General features: G+C 37.4%; 1 pseudogene; it reads left to right on the top strand.

Moving 5' to 3' along the window:
• Positions 1–20044: 20044 nt before the first annotated feature.
• Positions 20045–20607, top strand: LOC138439726 (motile sperm domain-containing protein 1 pseudogene; annotated as a pseudogene).
• The last annotated feature ends 2474 nt before the right edge of the window (positions 20608–23081 follow it).

The following is a 23081-nucleotide window of genomic DNA, read 5'->3' as shown; positions in this document are numbered from 1 at the left end:
GAGAATCAAAATCAGTAATCCAGACAAGTGCAAACAAGGCAAAACACTTTCTAGTAAACACACTATTTTCTCAAATACATCTTTTTTACAATTAGCAAAATAATAAATTCTAAAGAAATTCAGAGCACATATACAATCTGAGAATAACCAAGAACTAATCTAGTCAATAGATTTTCACAGACTAGGACAAATCAAGTGAAGGAATACTTAATTTCTCCATTTTCAGAGAGAAACTTCTCTTTTATAAAGGTCTAAAATATAAACGCGTAAGATAATTTTGTGGAATTCATTAGAAGAGACAGAAACAATGTATATTGTTGAAAAAAGAAAATGCACTCCCCTTTGGAAGAGATGATTTTGAAATTTTATGAATTTGGAAATATCACTGTAGACTGAACCTGGTAGAATTCATGTATCCAACTTAAAGAAAAAGTGTCATCAGCTTTACTGAGTGAAATGGCCTTATGCTGCTTAGCCCTCAAAGGAAAGGAAAAACCAACCAGCTTTTATGTTCTAGAAGCTGCCAGTCACGCAGCAGTGAACATGAGCCATCATATGAGTCGCTTTTCTTTCAGCTATAATCTCTTTTCACAGTGACAAATGAATCACAGAAGTCAATCTCAACTCTGACTATGAAAAATCTTCTGCAGGGATTTTTATTTGAAAAGAGTAAAGACAGGCAACCTAAGATTTCATATTATGAGGCAGACAAAACGAGGGTGAGCCTAAACTGGTTCAGGTGTGCACAGAAAAGGTTTCAGAGCTCTGCCTGGCATGTTAGAGAGAGTTCAGTCTTTGAGACAGAACAGATGAGACCACATCCTGTCCCATGGCCTATTAGCTCAGTGAGTGGCTAAATTAGCCAACCTCTGCAAAACTTAGTTTTCTCATTCATCAAAAAAAGAGAAGATAATAAAATCTACATGGTAAGGCTGTGATGAATGTTAAACAATGTATTGAGGCTTTTTTACCCACATTTCACTAAAAGCACTGATACATAATCAAATATGCACAAAACAATCCAAACATCATTTTATACTATATGACTTAATGCATAAAAATACCTTGCTGCTATTTTTCTGCAAGTATATGTTTATTTCATCCCCTTAATCAAACAACTATTTCCAAAAAGCATGGCTTTCTATTTCTTTAATGTACCCTTCAGTTCTAAATACTGTGAAGACCCTCTCTCTGCCCAAAGAAGGAACTCATTAAATAAGGTAGATAACTATTGAGCTGGAAAAACCATAGCCTTGACTAGACGGACCTTTGTTGGCAAAGTAATGTCTCTGCTTTTCAATATGCTATCTAGGTTGGTCATAACTCTTCTTCCAAGGAGTAAGTGACTTTTAATTTCATGGCTGCAGTCACCATCTGCAGTGATTTTGGAGCCCCCCAATATAAAGTCTGACATTGTTTCCACTGTTTCCCCATCTATTTCCCATGAAGTGATGGGACCGGATGCCATGATTTTTGTTTTCTGAATGTTGAGCTTTAAGCCAACTTTTTCACTCTCCTCTTTCACTTTCATCAAGAGGCTTTTTAGTTCCTCTTCACTTTCTGCCATAAGGGTGGTGTCATCTGCATATCTGAGGTTATTAATATTTCTCCCAGCAATCTTAATTCCAGCTTGTGTTTCTTCCAGCCCAGCGTTTCTCATGATGTACTCTGCACAGAAGTTAAATAAGCAGGGTGACAATATACAGCCTTGACGTACTCCTTTTCCTATTTGGAACCAGTCTGTTGTTCCATGTCCAGTTCTAACTGTTGCTTCCTGACCTGCATATAGGTTTCTCAAGAGGCAGGTCAGGTGGTCTGGTATTCCCATCTCTTTCAGAATTTTCCACAGTTTATTGTGATCCACTCAGTCAAAGGCTTTAGCATAGTCAATGAAGCAGAAATAGATGTGTTTCTGGTACTCTCTTGCTTTTTCCATGATTCAGCAGATGTTGGCAATTTGATCTCTGGTTCCTCTGCCTTTTCTAAAACCAGCTTGAACATCAGGGAGTTCACGGTTCATGTATTGCTGAAGCCTGGCTTGGAGAATTTTGAGCATTACTTTACTAGAGTGTGAGATGAGTGCAATTGTGCGGTATATATGGATGTGAGAGTTGGACTGTGAAGAAAGCTGAGCGCTGAAGAATTGATGCTTTTGAACTGTCATGTTGGAGAAGACTCTTGAGAGTCCCTTGGACTGCAAGGAGATCCAACCAGTCCATTCTCAAGGAGATCAGCCCTGGGATTTCTTTGGAGGGAATGATGCTAAAGCTGAAACTCCAGTACTTTGGCCACCTCATGTGAAGAGTTGACTCATTGGAAAAGACTCTGATGCTGGGAGGGATTGGGGGCAGGAGGAGAAAGGGACGACCGAGGATGAGATGGCTGGATGGCATCACTGACTCGATGGATATGAGTCTAAGCGAACTCTGAGAGTTGGTGATAGACAGGGCGGCCTGGTGTGCTGCGATTCATGGGGTCGCAGAGTCGGACACGACTGAGCAACTGAACTGAACTGATCTATTGAGCTACACATTCCAAACAAAAGAGTGAGATGTTGTGAATCGTGTTTTTATATGGATTCAGAAAGCGCTACAGGAATCATACCAAAAACAAAATATGTACCAATATTATTTCTGCTCATTAGTAAAGTTTTATATAATCTCCATGGTTCTTTCTCCTGCACCAGTGCCTTGAGGACAGTTCCAAGGCATACAACTTGTTTCCTAGTCATTAGTAAGAATTAATAAGGTAATTCTGGATATCTCAACGAAACTTTTGTTGAATACTCTGGTCTCTCTACTTATTAGACAAAATTATTGTCAGGTTAAGAAACCTCTTAGTGGTTGCTGAGCTCCTGTTGCTACTCATTAGAAAATTCTGGAGCCAGGAGCAATACAAAAGAAAGGGGTTTATTAAGGTTCATTTTTTATGCTGAATAAAATTTCTGCTTTTAGCACACATTGCAGCATTTCAGTTTATACTATATTAGCTACCTTTTTAAAATACACTCATATTTAATGACGTTAAATGAAAGCAGCGGTAAAATGATCCTCGTCTGTTATAACCTCTGATGAATGATTTTGCCTTGCTACAAATAAAATGCAACATAAACATGCCCCCAAGTTGAATTTTAGTAGACTACTGCTAAATGTACATAATTTAAGTACAGAAGCTATTATTTTGTGGTTAGTCTCAGGCAATTATCACAGTTTTAAACCTTGTCTTTGGTTTCTTTTATTCTGTTTTTTTAGTCTCAGCACAGTAGAGTGTGTGTGTGTATGTGTGTGTGTTTGTGTGTGTGTGTGTTGTCAGCACATAACTTTCAAATGATTCAAGATATGTTATATATATTTAGTTTAAAAATCCACTAATTAGCAGTTTCATACTCAAGATGCTTTTATAATGTGAAATGCAAGAAGAGAGAAAGCATGAAAAAAAAAATGTGGTACTGTGTAAAACATTTTTAAGCCTTTCCCACCCAGAAGCATAGCAAACTTATTTTACTATATAGGCATTAAAGATAAGGTGAGCATATCATCAGAGAGTTATTTGCCAAGCCCTAGGAATTGTTTTTAAATACTTGGATAATATTTATCTACAGTCCATAAAATACAAAATATTTGTTTATTGATATAGCGCCATCTTCTGGTAAGAATTATAAAGGTAGTTGGTTTCGCACCAAAATAGTATTGAAATCATTTAAAGAATTTAATGAAAAATTGATCCATTGTAACAAATGTCTAGAATTGCATTCTACTAGGGCTTTCTTAACATTTTAGTGTTATACTAACTTGCTACTTGTTAACCTTGACTTTTAACCTTTTCCAAGAAGTTTAAAGTTATTGTCAAATTGCTACACATGGCATAAAATCAATACAAACTGCAAAATGAAGTTATATATGTGTGTCTTTTATACATAATGTGCAACTTTATAAACTTATTTTGTATGTAATATAAATACATGTCTATACAAAAATAAAAATGTACTTGGATAATCTAAAAATTAGAATTATGTATTTCACTGCACAATGGAATATAATAAATATACATACATACACACACACACACAATTCTACACATATAAGATCCAAAACATACAAACTGGCTAGCATTAATAGAAATGCAACACATCAAAAATGGATGGCTTGTCTAAATATACCTTAACAAAAATTAAAAATTAAAATGCAAACATAAAATTGAACAAAACTCTTAGCATGTATGAAATAAAAAGGGCCAATAACTCTAAAATATAATATATATTTATATTATTTATATTATATATTTATATAATAAATATAAATTTAATGTATATGACCTCAGATAATAAGGAAATGTGTGAGAAACACGTAAAAAAGAAAATTTAAAAATTTTAGTTTTGGGAATTCCCTGGCAGTCCAGTGGATAGGACTCCATGCTTCCACTGCAGGGGCCAATGGTTCAGTCCCTGATCAGGGAACTAAGCTCCTGCGTGTGTGCAGAGCAGCCAAAACAAAAACACACACACAAAAAAATTTAGTTTCATTTGGTTTGTGTTATACATTGGGAATATTTAGAAACAAATTAGACATCTTAAGAGGATTGTTTATATTAACTGCAATGCCTTAACATGATAGAAGGATACTATTGACAGAATGATGGTCAAAACATATTGCTTAGAAAAAAAAAAGAAAAGAAAATGAACAAAGTAATATGTACATGATTCATGGAAAACAATGAATGGGGTACATCAGTTATACACAGGTCATCTCTGGATATTAAAATTATATGTAAATGTATTTGATATTAATGCCTATTTCCTGCATTCTAAATAATAACTTATTTAGAACAACAGACTTTTAAAAATTATAATTGCTAAAATTCTTTAATTTTCAAGCACATATAAAATGACATAAATCAATAAACAGTTATTAAAAGCCTGTATTTTGTGTAGTTACGCTAAGTTCCATCACTTCATGGAAAATAGATGGGGAAACAGTGGAAACAGTGTCAGACTTTATTTTGGGGGGACTCCAAAGTCACTGCAGATGGTGACTGCAGCCATGAAATCAAAAGACGCTTACTCCTTGGGAGAAAAGTTATGACCAACCTACATAGCATATTCCAAAGCAGAGACATTACTTTGCCGACTAAGGTCCGTCTAGTCAAGGCTATGGTTTTTCCTGTGGTCATGTACGGATGTGAGGGTTGGACTGTGAAGAAGTCTGAGTGCCGAAGAACTGATGCTTTTGAACTGTGGTGTTGGAGAAGACTCTTGAGAGTCCCTTGGACTGCAAGGAGATCCAACCAGTCCTTTCTGAAGGAGGTCAGCCCTGGGATTTCTTTGGAAGGACTGATGCTAAAGCTGAAACTCCAGTACTTTGGCCACCTGATGCGAAGAGTTGACTCATTGGAAAAGACTCTGATGCTGGGAGGGATTGGGGGCAGGAGGAGAAGGGGACGACTGAGGATGAGATGGCTGGATGGCATCACTGACTCGATGGACGTGAGTCTGAGTGAACTCCGGGAGTTGGTGATGGACAGGGAGGCCTGGTGTGCTGCGATTCATGGGGTTGCAAAGAGTTGGACACGACTGAGCGACTGAACTGAACTGAGCACTAAGTATAAAGTATACACAGTACAACTGTGGAACTAAGTTACAAATCGGTAACATAGCAGGGTAGATGAAAAGTACTGTATGAGTGAATACGTCAGTCAGGATATTTTGACTTTAAGACTTCTAGAAACTGAATGCAACCTTGTTGAATATGCTTTAAAAAAAATATGGGCAGGGTGGCGGGGGGGGGATTATTTTCTTACACAACTGGGCGGAGCAAAAGTCAAGCTGATCTTAAAGATAACTGAAAAGAATCATGTAGAAGCAGACAGATCTGGGCTCTGTTTCTGTCCATGTGACATCTTCATTTTCTAATGCCAGGTTTTCCATATAGAGGAAGCAGGGGATGGTCCACAGCAACTTGGACCTCATACCCAAGTAACTCCGTTAAAAAGACCACAGTTCAAACATTTTTGACTGGTTGAGCTTGTCTAGTACCCACACCCGACAGCCCAGGATGTAAGGTAACATGACTGGCACTCTCCACTGCTACAAAATCATATTTGACACCTGTTAAAAGAGTAAATTAGACTTTTCTTTTGGGACTATTGTGATAAATATCAAGATATCAAGACTATCTGGGGTCCCTGGTGGCTCTGCCTGCCAAAAGAATCTGCCTGCCAAAGCAGGAGACCCAGGTTCTATCCCTGAGTCAGGAGGATCCCCTGGAGAAGGAAATGGCAACCCACTCCAGTATTCTTGCCTGGGAAATCCCATGGACAGACAGGCCTGGCAGGCTACAGTTCATGGAGTCAGAGTCAGACATGATTTAGTGACTAAACAACAACAATATCAAGAATATCATAAGAGAGAAGAGAGATCAGCCAAAGCTCCAAATACAGAAAAGACAACTGGAAATGTATAGTCGATGAGCAGAATGAGTGGTTATTGGATGAAAGTTACAAAGAGAAGACATCAAGGGTGAGGAATCCTTGTTAAACCCCCTTACAGGGTTCTTGATGAAGGCAGGCCAGGGTGATCAGATATCAAGGGTGGAAGGACTCTTAATAAACAGACTTAGCAGGATTCTTGCTACAACTGAACTAGGCAGGCTACACAGAGGGCCCAACGACAAGGACTAGTCAAAAAGTGGGCTCTGAGGACCCTGACTAAAGTTTGGGCAAGGAGAGAGTCTTTGTTACCACTAAAACCACATTTTTGAAAGAGGAAGAAGGGTATGGGAACAGAGTTCTGCTCAAACAAAGGATAAGAATTTAAATATTATAGTGCGACTCACTAGAGGCTTATAAGAAATCAGTCATGGGAAATAACTCCAGCTTAAAGATACTTCAAGAAAAGATGAGTATAAATGTGATATTGAAAATTAATTAGCATTTTATAGGAGACATGAGAGCAGGAAGGAAGCCAATGTAAGTCATGAACAAAGATAAGAAAGCAGGAAAACAGAGATGAGCCTGTATGCAAATAAGTTCAGCAGTCTGGCTGGTATGTGAGATTCATGTAGAGAATTAACAGAAGATAGTTTATAAAAGTCTATTAAAGCTATGTGTGGAGTATCATGAAATTCCAGCAAAAGAGTTTGAACTCAGTCTGACTTTTCACATCAGAGTACTTCTACCTCCATGAAAACGTGGTACAGCCAGGGAAACTTGGAGCCATATGGTAAATCTTCCTGGACATCAAAATCACCTCAAGATTCAGAATGAAATACTAGGCTATTTAACCAGGAAGTATGTTTAATAACATTAAAACAAGTGTTTATATTGAAACAGGCCTGGGACCTGGGACACTCTGAAGCAGTGCTGCAAAACTTGCACCTGGGCACACCTCTCCTAGAGCAACAAAATGCAAAGAAAATGTATGGGATTAAAAATAACTGTGCATGCACAGCTGGGGCAAATCCTGGACCAAAAGAGATGAAGACAACAAAAAACTCAACTGCCATTTCTGAAGCGCCAATAACAAAAGAAAAGTGGGTGGCAAAAGCAAAAGCAGAGTACTGTGCATGCCTGCCTGCACTCAACACCGCAGAGGGGTGCACAAACCACCTAAGCCACTTTGCCCCCACCCCAGGATGCACCCCTCTTCTCCCCTCACTTCATATAAAGAATGGAAAAGGAGGGTGTAGGGGGAGCTGTGAGCAAAGGAACAAGTTACTCGTTTCACTCCCTCCTGCAACCAGTGCAGGAGCCCCAGGAAAGCGTTGCCTGAAATTCTTGTCTGGCCTCTAGTCAATTTCTATTACTTGGGGAAGACCAAGAACTCTGGTTGGTATCAACAGTATGTGGTTAAGAATGAAAAAGTAATTTGCATTTTAAAACTACAAAGCAAGATTGGAGGAGAATTGATAAATTCTTTGCCCCCAGGATCTTTCAGTCCTGTCCTATCTGCCATTTGGGCAGAAATTCTTGAGAACTCTGCTGCAATTCAGGAATGTGTGAGCATGAAGACGGAATAATGAAAAAGCATATATTATATAAATGTTAGCATGAAAAGTGAACGTGAAAGCCGCTCAGTTGTGTCCAACTCTTTGTGACCCCATGGTCTATATGGTCCATGGAATTCTCCAGGCCATAATACTGGAGTGGGTAGCCTTTCTCTTCTCCAAGGGATGTTCCCAACCCAGGGATCAAACCCAGGTCTCTTGCATTGCAGGTGGATTCTTTACCAGCTGAGCCACAGGGGAAGCCCTAGTGTATACAGAATCAGTAAAGAAGGGTAAGAATAAAGAAGTGGAAGCTAGTTAGAAAAATATTTTTATAATTCAGGTATAATACCATAAGGTAATGGCAATGGAGATGGGGGGAAAAGGAATGATTTAAGAAACACTATAAAGGAATTTAAAAATATGTACCATGTTTTTAAATAACATTCTAACCACATTAATAAAAATAATGTTAATACTATGTTGTTAAATCAAACTGACACTAAGGTCATGAAGAATGCCTGCCTAGGTCCACTGAGTTATTTGGTCCAATGCATCTTTTTGTCACCCCTTTTTGCTTATCTGCCACAGCATAGGGCTAATGATTAAGAAGGTAATATTCATGAACTCTCACAGACATTGTTCTCATCAGACTCCAAGACTTACATGGCAAGAGGAGCCAGACATCTAATGAGTAATTCATCCCTTCCAATTTCAACCAGACTTCACTTTCCTTCTGGGATACTTAAAAATGGAAGCTAATTACAAGAGTTGATCAAAGTCTGAAGTCTTGAGTACAGTTCTGGCACCATGCCCGAAGAAAGACAACATAAACTTTGAAGACAGGAGAAAAGGTAGTTAAAATCAAGAGTATGTAGAAATTTTCATATAATGAAGTGGGAATCATGAATCACAGAAAAAGTAAATTTGAAAGGGAACATAACTGAATTCTATAAAAGAATGAGAATGATACCAAGGTAACTGATTCTGGAACAAAACAGCACCTACTATGTACTAAGAAATTATATTTGCCATAATGCATTCTATTTTGAGAATAAAACTGGTTATTATTACTCTGACATTTCAAATAAAGAAACTCGGGCTCAAAGAATTTGAGGATTATCCCATAATGAGTGAATGAAATAGTGCCAGGTGATATCAAAGAAATTATCATTCATACCCTAGTGGATGAAGATAAGAGGTATCAGAGCCTAAAACTAAAATTAAATATAAGTGAATAAAAGTTTAAGGAGAACTCAGATTCATGACTACAGCTGTGCAGTGAATAGTGGGTGTATATCATGAAGATTTTTGGAGTAGAAGGCTAACTCTTTGAGATCGAAGCATGGCAAATAATTGAGAAGCTTTATAAAACCACCGCCCTGTCTCTCAGAAACAGAATTTTGAATGTGTAACAGCATCAAAGTTGTTAAAACATGACAGATATTTATTAAGCACAATGCTTAGGATATCTTAACTCTATCAAAATTCCTATGACATTACTATAAATAATCAAACATCTGTGTTTTAAAAAGTTGTTTTTCTTTTATACATGATTGCTTATCCTTGTCCTAGAGACCCAGAACTATATTGTAATGTAATCCACAGGATCCATGCCATGGGACTCTATTATAAATGAAGCCTTGGTACAGTGAGATCCATTTGGTATTTCTAGTAGTAAATCCCCCCAGATAGGGTCAAAAACACATCTACTTTATACCGAATTCTACATTCTCCACAGCAGTACTGTGAGGCTCTGGCCTTATATCATAAATGTTATTAAAAAAATTTTTTGATTCAGATGGAAAACCTAAGAATTATCTTTAATATGACCATGTAATGCTACAAAGAATTCTGAGCAGCTCTTGTCTAACAGCATTCTACTGTCTCATGAGATCTATGTACCAAATAAGCTGCCAACCAAGCCAAATCCAAAGCCAATTTCTAATTTATTATTTCAGAGGGAACTTTGAAATATGCTCATTTAAAAATCTGCCACATAATAGCAAGTTCTGTACCACTCTTCTGTAATGTCAGTACAATATTTCTCAGCACAGGAAAGAAGCATGAATGTTGACACTCAATTATGGATATTAAATTCAGTCTCCCATTTCAGATCTATGTCAGATGTCACCATCTTCAAGAATTTATAAATGAGCAATTCCCTTCCTCTAGTCAATGTAATATGAACTATAGCTTGAGAAATATTATGTTATACCACTCTTCTTTGGTTACATACCTGTAAAATATTGTTTCGCACCCCAGAAGCTCTGGATCACAGAAATTTCCCAAATACTTCATCCATCACTATATTGTAGTTACCTCTAGAGTGTGGTTTCAATATTCAGAGGCAAAATGGAGCACAGTAGATCATCACTTCTAACTAATTAATGATTTAAATTGTTATGCCTGGTAAGTTTGAGCATTTTTCAAAATAAGAATTGCAGTGGCCTATTTCTAGGAGCAGCACAGTCTAAATTACAGCTATATATCTATACATGCATGACTTCACAAAATGAAAAAATATGAAAAGGTATGTTGGTGATAACAGGGACATTTAAGGTCATCTTTTTGTTGCTACTCTTGTTTATTTGAAGAAACTAAAAAAATAAGGCTTTATATTTAGCATTCTTTGACCACTTAAATTGTGTGCTGAAAGGTTAAAAGTTATATCAAAAGTTAAAGTTTTGCAATCAATTGTGTCTTAAACTCTAACCTTAGAGCTCAGCTGCTGAAAACATTTTACTTCTCTGGAGACTTACTGTTCATGGGATTCACACTGCAAAATCACATTAGAGCTGAAGCATTTGTACAACTTTCTGTAATAAATGCCTTCAGACAACGGTCCCAGATCTCGAGCAGATTTCCTAACAGAGAATTCTATAGTGGTTTATGGTACAGTGAAGGCCAACATAATCAAAGAAATGTGGTTCACTTTCAAAGCAAAAGTTAAACATTTTGGTCCCTAAATCAGAAGTCATCTGCTTTTAGCAGTCATGATTACATGTAATAACCAGCAGGCTATGATACATTTTAAGAAATGTATGTATCACACAGTGATAATGTATATTGCCAATTCATTATTCCCAACTCGTTTACTGCCATTTTATCATTTCTGACTAATTGCGTGTTCTGACAGTTTCTATGATATGTGTGATACTGAATAATAATCCCTGACTATTCATCCAGTAGTGGTAGGAAACATAGCCAGGGGAAAATGTGTCCCAAATGATATATCAGCAAATGTTACTTAGACTTAAATAATTTCATGTCAATTTGGATTTCAGCAGTAATTAAAGAATTTATGCCTTAAAATTTTTTCATTTTTATTGACATTGTTAATACTTTTCAGAGGCTAATTTTTTAAAAAGTTTCTTATTGACCATTTAAACAGAGTTAACTTATCAGTATAATAAACTTATAAGCTTTGGTTTTTTAAGGGAAATTTTCTACCAATAAAGAATGGCTTGGGATTTGTTTTATCATAGAAGTTTTGTTTATTAGTGGTTAGTTTCTGCTTCAAAACTATTCAATCTTATTTCCTAGATTAATTTCCCATTTGAGTGTGATATACATACAGGTAGAGTCTTCATGTGGACAAACATCAAAATCAAACTGTAACCTGAAAATGCCATACCAGCAACTCGTCATCTTCAATGATACATTTCAACAGAGTTGCAATTTCATCACAAGCCACCACTTCAGTGGTTACACTTAAGCCTGAACAAAGTCTGGTTTTACCTGTGGCTGTTCACTGAAATTGCAAACACAATTCACTAAGCTTTTATATACATTCTAGGGCTTTAACTCAGTCATGCAAAGAACCCAAAGGCATCTGACCTGCTAAGTTGCCTGAAAATATGGGACTGAAAGTGTTTCTCTGAAATAACTCAAGTATGGCTTTGGTTTTATTATAGATTTCACTTGGAGGCAGTGAAGAAAATAACCTGCTTCACAGGCCGTCCTTGCTAATCTAGCAATACCTGGTCTGAGGTTAAGGATGAAGTGAACACTTAGAAAATACATGTTAAATAAAAGAGCATTTGCATAGTTAAACAGTTTCAGTGACAAGGAAGTATTTGTAAATTCAAAACTCTGCAGTGTCTACATAGATATTTTCTTATCTTAGACTATCATAAAAGTAAACAAGATGGAAGCCTATGACATCAAATCATTAATTTGCTCATAACTGGTTGACCTATTTAGCAAATGGGGCCTTCCTGGTGGCTCAGTGGTAAAGAATTTGCCTGCCAATGCAGGAGATACATGCTTGACCCCTGGGCCGTGAAGATCCCCTAGAGAAGGACATGGCAACCCACTCCAGTACTCTTGACTGGGAAATCTCATGGACAGAGGAGCCTGGTGGGGCAGACCATGGGGTTGCAAAGAGTCAGACATGACTGAGATACTGAACTGAACTGAAGATTTAAATATGGCAAGCAAAGAAAAAAGGAGCCAAATCACTCTCTTTTATAAAAGATATAGCTATTCATGCCTGGGCACATTAAGTGCAAAGCGAAAATGATAGACAATGTCAGACTTTAGTATAAACAACTCGAAATGGGAATTAGAGCATGAAAGAGCTCTGAGCCTCAGTTTCCTCATCTGTAAAGTGAAAGTGGTGTTTCTGTAAGATTTCTCAGATACGCATGTATTGAAAACTGTTAAGGACAGGGTAAAGTGATTTCATACCCCTAAGTATCCAGAGCAACAGAGATAGCATAAAGAAGAAAAAAATAAATAAATAAACCTCTGAAAAGCAAACAATAAAACCTCTCATTGATTTACTATCACATCCCAGGTAATTTAAAATTATATCTATTATACATACTATACTTAAGATATTTATACAATTTAGGATGAAATCATTTCATCATATGTTATTTCCTTCCCAAGAATGTATACTTGGTTTTGTTTTTTCTGTTTATGTGAATATGAGCTAGAAAATCATCACACTAACCACGGTTAGAGTATTTCTCAACATTTAAGTAATGGAGAAATATCCCCAAATTAGCACATGCTAGATCACCTACAGAGAACCTTCCTGAAGTCTTACAAACGCAAAACAATATTTGAGCAGTAGTCCCCAGATAGAGAAGGAAATGAGCAGTGTTATTTCTGAACCAATAGGATTTTTTTTTCCCTTTCTAAAGCATCTTTTCACTTGGGACTGACATATACAACTGCTATGTATAAAACAGATAACTAAAGAGAATCTACTCAACAGCACAGAGAACTCTACTCAGTGCTCTGTGGTGACCTAAATGGGAAAGAAAAAGATCTAAAAAAGAGTGGATATATATACATGTACAGCTGATTCACTCTGCTGTGCAGCAAGAGTCTAACACAACAGATATAAAGCAAATATACTTTATACTGGAGTAAAACAAAATTACTCCAATAAAAATTAATTTTTTAAAATGCATTCTTTCACTTAGAATGATATCTTTACGATCAGAATAGGGTTGTGGGTGGGGCATTTGTAACTTGGGACGACAGGAATAATACATCATCAGACACACATCTTCCTTCTTCTGCTCATCCACAAGAGGATCATCAAAATCACCCCGGAATTTCTGCAAAAACTCTGACAAGTAAGTGGAAATTCACAGGTTAAAGCAATGTGGTGTGGTGCTGGGGAGTTTTTCTGAAGCGTGAGTGCTTTTGTCCGATTTCAGTTAGTCCCACCCTGGTAGGATTCACAGTCTCAAAGCAGAAGTGGAAATAACGTATGTGTAAGTTCAAAGACTGCAATCATATGTAAGTGAAAGTTGCCCAGTCATGTCCAACTCTTTGTGACCCCATGGACTATACAGTCCATGGAATTCTCCAGGCCATAATAGTGGAGTGGGTAGCCGTTCCCTTCTCCAGGGAATCTTCCCAACCCAGGGATCGAACCCAGGTCTCCTGCATTGCAGGCAGATTCTTTACCAGATGAGCCACCAGGGAAGCTAGCACATTCCAATTTACCTATCTGGTCCTCTCTCACTGTAAAACTAAGTGAGAAGTTTCAGAAAGGGACTGGAGTCGCTATTTTGAGAAAACTACAATTTTGCTTCTATTTTACCAATGTTTTAATATCATTTTATATCTTCATTTACATGAAAAAGTGGTATCTCTTAGGCAGAATGATATTTTAAAATACACAGATGCTGCAAATAAAACATCTCGTGGCTGTTCAACAGAAACATAAGGCCACTGAAATATATTAATTTTTCAGTACACATGTAAATGTGGCTAAGCAAAAATTTGGCAGAAGGACAAATATCCTCACAAAGAAAATACAACACAGTAAAACATAAACACAATTAAATGAGCCAAATTACACCCCATCAATAGATGAGAGAGGCGTGCCACTGACTCTGTCTGCATGGTAACTATACAGTCAATTTTCTGGATTATTAGACAAAATATGCACAAAAGCTTTTGGATGATTAACTGTGTATAATAGAATCCTATTAATTTAGCCAACATTCACTGAACACCTATCATATTTCATGCACTATGATAACCACTGGAATAACCAAGATGAAAAGAGGCACAGTCCACACATTTAGAAGCCTGACATCTTAAGTCTTTTCTTTACTGTGTAGCTTTAGATGCATTATAGATTAGCTTACATTTCTTGAATACCAATCAAAGTCTGATACATGATTCGTCAAAGTTCAGCAATGCTCTTGCCTTACATGAGCATGTAAAGATGAAATTCACTTTACAGTCAATGACATTTCAGCAATATATAGACATTAAAAAAATATTTCATTTTAAAATGTCTTCTTCATTCATTTATTTCGCTCAAAAAAATATTTATCAAGGGCTTATTCTGTGCAACATTCTGTGAGTAACTGGAGACACAGCAATGAAATATCAGCATACTCCTTGTTTTTCAGAACTGTAATTGTATATTATTCTTTTCACAATAACAAAGCTCCTTAGAGCCTTCCATCTGGACAGATTATTTCCTATTTCCCTGCTGTTAGAGTCTGCCCTTCTCCTGAGAATATCTAAGCGTCACTCATCTCCACTCAACTTATTTGGCTCAATCTTTACTTCCTTATCTACCCAACAAGGAAGTAAAGATTATTATCTGGTTGTTATTATTATCAGATCTGATTATTATTATCTGACACACTAATATATGCTAATGAATCAATAAAATATCTGCCCCCTACTGAGTGACAGTTGTGCAATTGTGTAGTGTCCTTCTAGAGACCAGGTGTTTGAACTTAAGTGAGTCCAATGGTAGGTATTTCAAACTCTTAGACAGTTTGAGGAAATGATGAGAGTGAATTCCTAAGCAGTTACCTGTGTGCCTATGCAGGGATTATACTACAGCCACCTGGTGTAGATGTTGAAGCTGAAACTCCAGTACTTTGGCCACCTCATGCAAGAGTTGACTCACTGGAAAAGACTCTGATGCTGGGAGGGATTGGGGGCAGGAGGAGAAGGGGCCGACAGAGGATGAGACGGCTGGATGGCATCACTGACTCGATGGACGTGAGTCTGAGTGAACTCTGGGAGTTGGTGATGGACAGGGAGGCCTGGCGTGCTGTGATTCATGGGGTCACAAAGAGTCGGACACGACTGAGCGACTGAACTGAACTGAACTGACCTGGTGTTAAATGTTGTGAAAGTATTTTGGTATTTAACTGAATTGCATATCTCATGGTGAGGTGTTCCCAATATAACACTCATACCTTCTGTTTTGGAGACTTAGGCATGGGCCTCTGACTGATGAATGTGATCATTTCACTAAAGGAGTTTTTTTTTTTTTTTCCATCCTTCATCCTGCTGTGTCCAGCTAATCATGTACTAAAATGAACAGAAGACAGCCATCCTCAAGAATCAGTTTTAACAGCCTCTGTTTCAAATGCACTGTATCAATCTAGTCTGCTGTCAGGGTAAACCAATAATCAGGAATACTTTCTATTATATGCAATAAATTCCAGCGTTCTAAATGCAGTTAATTTAAGACCACTGTAGGAATAAAGAAGCTAAAGGCAAAGCAGAAAAGGAAAGATATACCTATCTAAATGCAGAGTTCCAAAGAATAGCAAGGAGAGATAAGAAAGCCTTCTTCACTATCAATGCAAAGAAATAGAGAAAAATAATAGAATGGGAAGAACTAGAGATCTCTTCAAGAAAATTAGAGATACCAAAGGAATATTTCATGCAAAGATGGGCATAAGAAAGGACAGATGTGTTATGGATCCAACAGAAGCAGAAGATATTAAAGAATAGGTGGCAAGAATACACAGAAGAACTACACAAAAAAAGATCTTCATGACCCAAACAACCACAAAGGTGTGATCACTCACGTAGAGCCAGACATCCTGGAATGCGAAGTCAAGTGGGCTTAGGAAGCATCACTATGAACAAAGCTAGTGGAGGTGATGGAATACCAGTTGAGCTATTTCAAATCCTAAAAGATGATGGTGTGAAGGTGCTGCACTCAATATGCCAGCAAATTTGGAAAACTCAGCAGTGGCCACAGGACTGGGAAAGTTCAGTTTTCATTCCAATCCCAAAGAAAGACAATGCCGAAGAATGTTCAAACTACCATGCAATTTTACTCATCTCACATGCTAGCAAAGTAATGCTTAAAATTCCCCAATTAGACTTCAACAGTCAGTGAACTTCCAGATATTTAAGCTGGATTTAGAAAAGGCAGAGGAACCAGAGATCAAATTGCCAACATCCGCTGGATCATCAAAAAAGCAAGAGAGTTCCAGAAAAACATCTACTTCTGCATTATTTAACTATGCCAAAGCCTTTGACTGTGTGGATCACAATAAACTGTGGAAAATTCTGAAAGAGATGGGGATACCAGACCACCTGCCTGACCTGCCTCCTGAGAAATCTGTATGCAGGTCAAGAAGCAACAGTTAAAACTGGACATGGAAAAACAGGCTGGTTCCAAACTGGGAAAGGAGTACGTCAAGGCTGTATATTGTCACCCTGTTTATTTAACTTACATGCAGAGTACATCATGAGAAATGCCAGGCTGGATGAAGCACAAGCTGGAATCAAGACTGCTGGGAGAAATATCAATAACCTCAGGTATACAGACGACACCATCCTTATGGCAGCAAGTGAAGATGAACTAAAGAGCCTCTTGATGAAAGTGAAAGAGGAGAGTGAAAAAGTTGGCTTAAAGCTCAACATTCAGAAAACGAAGATCATGGCATCTGGTCTCATCACTTCATGACGAATATATTGAGAAACAATGGAAACCATGATAGACTTTATTTTGGGGGGCTCCAAAATCATTGCAGATGGTGACTGCAGCCATGAAATTAAAAGATGCTTACTCCTTGGAAAAAAAGCTATGACCAAACTAGACAGCATGTTAAAAAGCAGTCATTACTTTGTTGACAAAGGTCCATCTAGTCAAAGCTATGGTTTTTCCAGTAGTCATGTTGGAGAAGGAAATGGCAACCAACTCCAGCATTCTTGCCTGGAGAATCCCAGGGGCAGGAGCCTGGTGGGCTGCTGTCTATGGGGTTGCACAGAGTCGGACATGACTGATGTGACTTAGCAGCAGCAGCAGCATGTATGGATGTGAGAATTGGACTGTAAAGAAAGCTGAGCACCAAACAATTGATGCTTTTGAACTGTGGTGTTGGAAAATACTCTTGAGAGTCCCTTGGACTGCAAGGAGATCCTAAAGGAAATCAGTTCTGAATATTCATTGGAAGGACTGATGCTGAAGCTGAAACTTCAATACTTTGACCACCTGATGAGGAGAACTGAGTCATTGGAAAAGACCCTGCTTCTGGGAAAGATTGAAGGCAGGAGGAGAAGCGGATTACAGAGGATGAGATGGTTGGGTGGCTTTACTGACTCAATGGACATGAGTTTGAGCAAGCTCTGGGAGATGGTGATGGAAAGAGGAGCCTGGCATGCTGCTGTCCATGTGGTAGCAAAGAGTCAGACACACCTGAGCGACTGAACTGAACTGAATTGAACTAAGGAATAATTAACATTTTTGCACGAGGAACTGTATCTATTTTCCAACTCATGTGGTTCCCTTTATAGTTTCATGAGGTGGATTATATATCTCCACTTCACAATGAAGAAACTGAGACTAAAATCGTTGGCTTTGGTTGCATAACTAGTGAGTGTAACATTTTAGACTGAAACAAGCAGAAGAGATTTCAACAGTGTCAGAAATAGAGCCTGACCAAAACCACATCTGCCACTACCTACCACTGTGATTGAAAGTCTACTTTCAGAAAATCATTATTTGGAGTTCCTAAGTTATTTTACTTGACTTGAATTTTTTTGCTGTTGTTTCACTTTAGAAGCTTATTAAATAAATGTGTTCCCCTAAGAGGAATAATGCCTAAAGATTTTCACCTAAAATATTACTGAACATTTAGACATTTTATAGGGAGACACTGTCTTTATGAGTGCTATACCATATACCTAATTTCACTAAATCTAAGATGCCACTTTTCACTTTCATGCATTGGAGAAGGAAATGGCAACCCACTCCAGTGTTCTTGCCTGGAGAATCCCAGGGACAATGGAGCCTAGAGGGCTGCTGTCTATGGGGTCGCACAGAGTCAGACATGACTGAAGTGACTTAGCAGCAGCAAGATGCCATTAACTGGAAAATGCACCAATTTTCTATGTACTACTGAAAAAAATGCCAGTTAATCATGACAGTGATAATGATATTTTATCACATCAACTAAAAGTTACATCTCAATTTCAGAGATGTTAAAATGTGAAAAATTCACTTTTTATGTTTGACAAAGTAATATAGAACATCTGACCATGAAGAAAGTAAAATAAGATGGAATTCAAACTATTATTACCTGCTTTATCCATTTTAAAAAAGATTACTGAAATTACTAGTTAATTCCTTAAATGGGTTTGATACATCATATTTAAATAGTTCTGTGTTATTGCAGAATTAGAATATGCACAATCATTATATTCAGAGGAATATAGTTGCTATAGTCATGAGTTTAATTAAGAAAATACTGATTTAATATCTATTACTTTGTTTTCTACAATGTAAAGGCAAAACTGGAAGAGGCACAATGTTCTTTGATTCTTAAAATTTCCAACTGAGGCCAAGATGAGGAACTGTTTGAGTTTAAATGGGTCAGTCAATCAGTCAGTCAGTTCAGTCACTCCATCGTGTCCGACTCTTTGCGACCCCATGAATCTCAGCACGCCAGGCCTCCCTGTCCACCCTGTTGCACCAACTCCCGGAGTTCACTCAAACTCACATCCATCAAGTCGGTGATGCCATCCAGCCATTTCATCCTCTGTTGGCCCCTTTTCCTCCTGCCCTCAATCCCTCCCAGCATCACAGTCTTTTCCAATGAGTCAACTCTTCACATGAGGTGGCCAAAGTACTGGAGTTTCAGCTTTAGCGTCATTCCTTCCAAAGAACACCCAGGGCTGATCTCCTTCAGAGTGGACTAGTTGGATCTCCTTGCAGTCCAAGGGACTCTCAAGAGTCTTCTCCAACACCACAGTTCAAAAGCGTCAATTCTTCAGCGCTCAGTCTTCTTCACAGTCCAACTCTCACATCCATACATGACCACAGGAAAAACCATAGCCTTGACTAGACGGACCTTTGTTGGCAAAGTAATGTATCTGCTTTTGAATATGCTATCTAGGTTAGTCGTAACTTCTCTTCCAAGGAGTAAGCGTCTTTTAATTTCATGGCTGCAGTCACCATCTACAGTGATTTTGGAGCCCCAAAACATAAACTCTGACACTGTTTTCACTCTTTCCCCATCTATTTCCCATAAAGTGATGGGACCAGATGCCATGATCTTCTACACCATAACTCTGTCCTAATATCATTTGTAAAGTGCTCCTAAGGACTCTTCTAGGTATTTGAGTCCTCCGGTATCCCAGCAGGCAGTTCAGCCTAGAGATGCTGACAAACACCAGAGGGAGCAATTGCAGCTGCTTTCCGAGGAGCTGGTGTTGCCGAGATTGCCAAAATGCTTTGGAGTTTTTAACTGATTTTTAAGAAAAACCCCAAATAGATTTGAGACTGTAAAAACCCATGCCTCAGCAAGGGGGATTTAGTGTCAATGCATCAACACAAAGGACAGCCAGTTCGTGGAAGGAAGTCTTCCTGTCTTTGTGTTTCCCGCAGAGCTAATATTTTATTCAGATGACCAGTCACCACATAAGCAAGTGTTGACACTCGATAATCCCTATGAGTTTGCCTTGAAGTTCGAAGTCTAGTTAGTCATAGAGATGTCCGATCCTGTCACTATGGCATAATAGACAAACTCCATCTCCAAGTTTCCTAGCAAAGCCAGAGGAAGGCTTTAGGAAGGAAAGAGGTTGTGGCTACTCTTCTCCCATCTGCAAAAGAACAACAAAAGGAAGAGGAGGAAAAAAGAATAAAAGAACATTTAACTGAAAGTTTATATTTTGAGCAGTCATTTCAACCAGAAAACAGAATTGTCTCCTCACGACCTAGTTTACTGACTGTCTTCCTGGTGGTGGTGTGTATTACAGCTCTGATGCTTCCCTGCTGGGGGATGTGGAATCGCTGGTGCCTCTCTATCTCCACTTCAGTGTGAATCAAAAATTAGTGGCTGCTTATATCTTAGGTCTTATCACAAGGACTGTATTTAGAACATGAACAAGGAGTTCAGTTGACTTCTGAAGTACATTTATCTTGAAAATATGAATGTGGACTGCCTTTTCTCTCTATTTCATCCCATTAACATGCTACAAACTATTGAATGATTTACAATCATTTCAAATGTATAATATACATTTTAAATTACTCTATAATTTTATTCCAAGGACTCCAGCACATTATGTTACAGATAGCAAGGAGGCTTCTGAGTGACACTTTGGAAATTATTTGAAGAAATTCTTTTTAAATCTAAGCCACCCATGCAAAAGACTTTGACTAAGACATTTCTTTTTTTCTCATCTGTTTGCTAATTCACTTTGATTGTTGTAGTCATGTGTCCTTCAAAGTTAAAGGCCAGCAAACTGACCAGCCTAAAAGTAAAAGTACATTTACTTCCTAGGTACGAACATCAATGTTCCTATGTAAACTATGCCTTGTCCTCTATTATTATAAACAGTTGCCATGGTGTTTCTAAAATACAAGTTTTACAGTTAATACGTAGAGAGTAATAAAAAGCATAAGGTTGAAAAAAAAAAGGACACTTCTATGTTCAGCTCAATACAACCATCATTGCCAATCCTGATTCAAGAATATCCAATCATCACTTCTTGTATAACCTGAAGTATCTTCTGTTTATCCTCTCCTATTATTGTACCTTTTACTTTATCAACCACCTGAGCAAAATTTCAAATTAGTTTTTTATTTATTTCTTGTTTTTAAATATTATCCATTTATAATTAACTATTAAGTAAACATCAGAATAGACAGCAATAGAAATATCATAAACCTCAGAGTCAGAGTTGAATTTGGATTACATTTTCAGACTTGATTTCTTTAGTCACAAAACATAAGAATTAAAAGAAATAACATAAGTAGCTGGTATTTAATGAGTACCAATATACGTTAGCTTCCCACAGATGCATGCTTTGTAAACAGTCAAGTGTGTTGATTTCTTTAAGGATGCCCTACGTTGTGACATCTTGGAGCTCTAGCAGTGGGTAAGAGAAGACACAGCAGTGGTGGCTGAGGTTGAAAAGAAAATAAATATCCTAAAATTCTGGAGGACACCTAAGTAAGTAATAAGTGTAGTCACTCAGTTGTGCCCAACTTTTTGCAACCCTGTGAAGTAGCCCCATAAACTTCTCTGTCCGTGGAATTCTTCAGACAAGAATACTGGAGTGGATTGCTACTTCCTTCTCAAGGGACACTTAGGGGGACATCTAAGATATATTTAATAAGAAACACAATTTAGTAATTTAATAATAAATATTTTACATTTCTCAAATGGGCACAAAGCTACTTATTAATATACACATGTTTCAAAATACTCTTAATACTTACACTTTTTAACAGTGTGTTCATATTTCCCTCCCACTTTTCTTCCCCACCACTTTTCTTACTTTTACTTCCTAACTCTGCTTCAAAGTCCCTATTATTGTATAGTTGTGGCTTTGTTAACTAGTGCTTAGAAGAAGCCTTTCTAATTACTTTGTCCTTCACTTCAATCTTTGGATGAAAATCAAATATGCAGAAAAGAGAATCCAATGGCTGTTTCATTCTTATCTCAGTAAAGGGAAAAACCATAATATGCTTCTCTTAAAACTGTCACTCACCTAAGTTTTTCTATTCCTATTTAAAACAGCTAACTTTGATTCAATGTTTTGTAAAATTCTAGACAAGTTTCAGTGCCTGTGTAAAATTAATTGAGATGAACAGAAATTCTTCTTTGTTATTTCTGGTCCATGAATTAATTTTTCTAAGAGTTTCTGCTTTGATTCTTCTGTAGTAATCAGGATCCTACAGTTTAGTAGCTTTTTGGTGACAATCCTCAAGCAGTAGTTTGATAAGGATCTCTCTCCCCCGCCACCATTCTGGAAATGTATCTGCAAATATTTACTCTCAATTTCACACTGAATTTTTATTGACTTCTTCTGTAGCTTTTGGACAACTTTTAATTTGATAAATAGCCACACTTTATTTTTCCATATTTTAACTGCTATTTTATGCATCTTCCTACTTTGTACTAAGAAGATAGGAAAAAAAAATATTTGTACTGATCAGTGAAAATTCATAGTTATAAAAAACTGAAACAAAACAAAACCTGTACTATTTTATTTTTACTGTTTCAAGACAGGCATAACTTTAATAATTAGTTTTAGGAAACAATTTTAACAAGTCAACAAAAAATTGGAACACCTCAAATTCATTTTTCTGATGCATAATGACTAGTAACATCCCTACAGCTGTTTTTGTGTGATTAATTTCTCAGCACAACATATTTACTTTTAGAAAAAGTTTTCTTTATATTAGTTCTTTATAGGATTCTCCCATAACAAGGTTTTATTATACATTCACCTTAGCTAGGGCTTCCCTGGTGGCTCAGAGGTTAAAGCATTTGCCTGCAATGCAGAAGACCCAGGTTTGATCCCTGGGTCGGGAAGATCCCCAGGAAAAGGAAATGGCAACCCACTCCA

Source organism: Ovis canadensis, chromosome 4, assembly GCF_042477335.2.
Source record: "Ovis canadensis isolate MfBH-ARS-UI-01 breed Bighorn chromosome 4, ARS-UI_OviCan_v2, whole genome shotgun sequence".
Taxonomy (NCBI): domain Eukaryota; kingdom Metazoa; phylum Chordata; class Mammalia; order Artiodactyla; family Bovidae; genus Ovis; species Ovis canadensis.
Note: the sequence above shows the minus strand (reverse complement) of the source record. Positions and strands in the feature narration are given on the sequence as shown.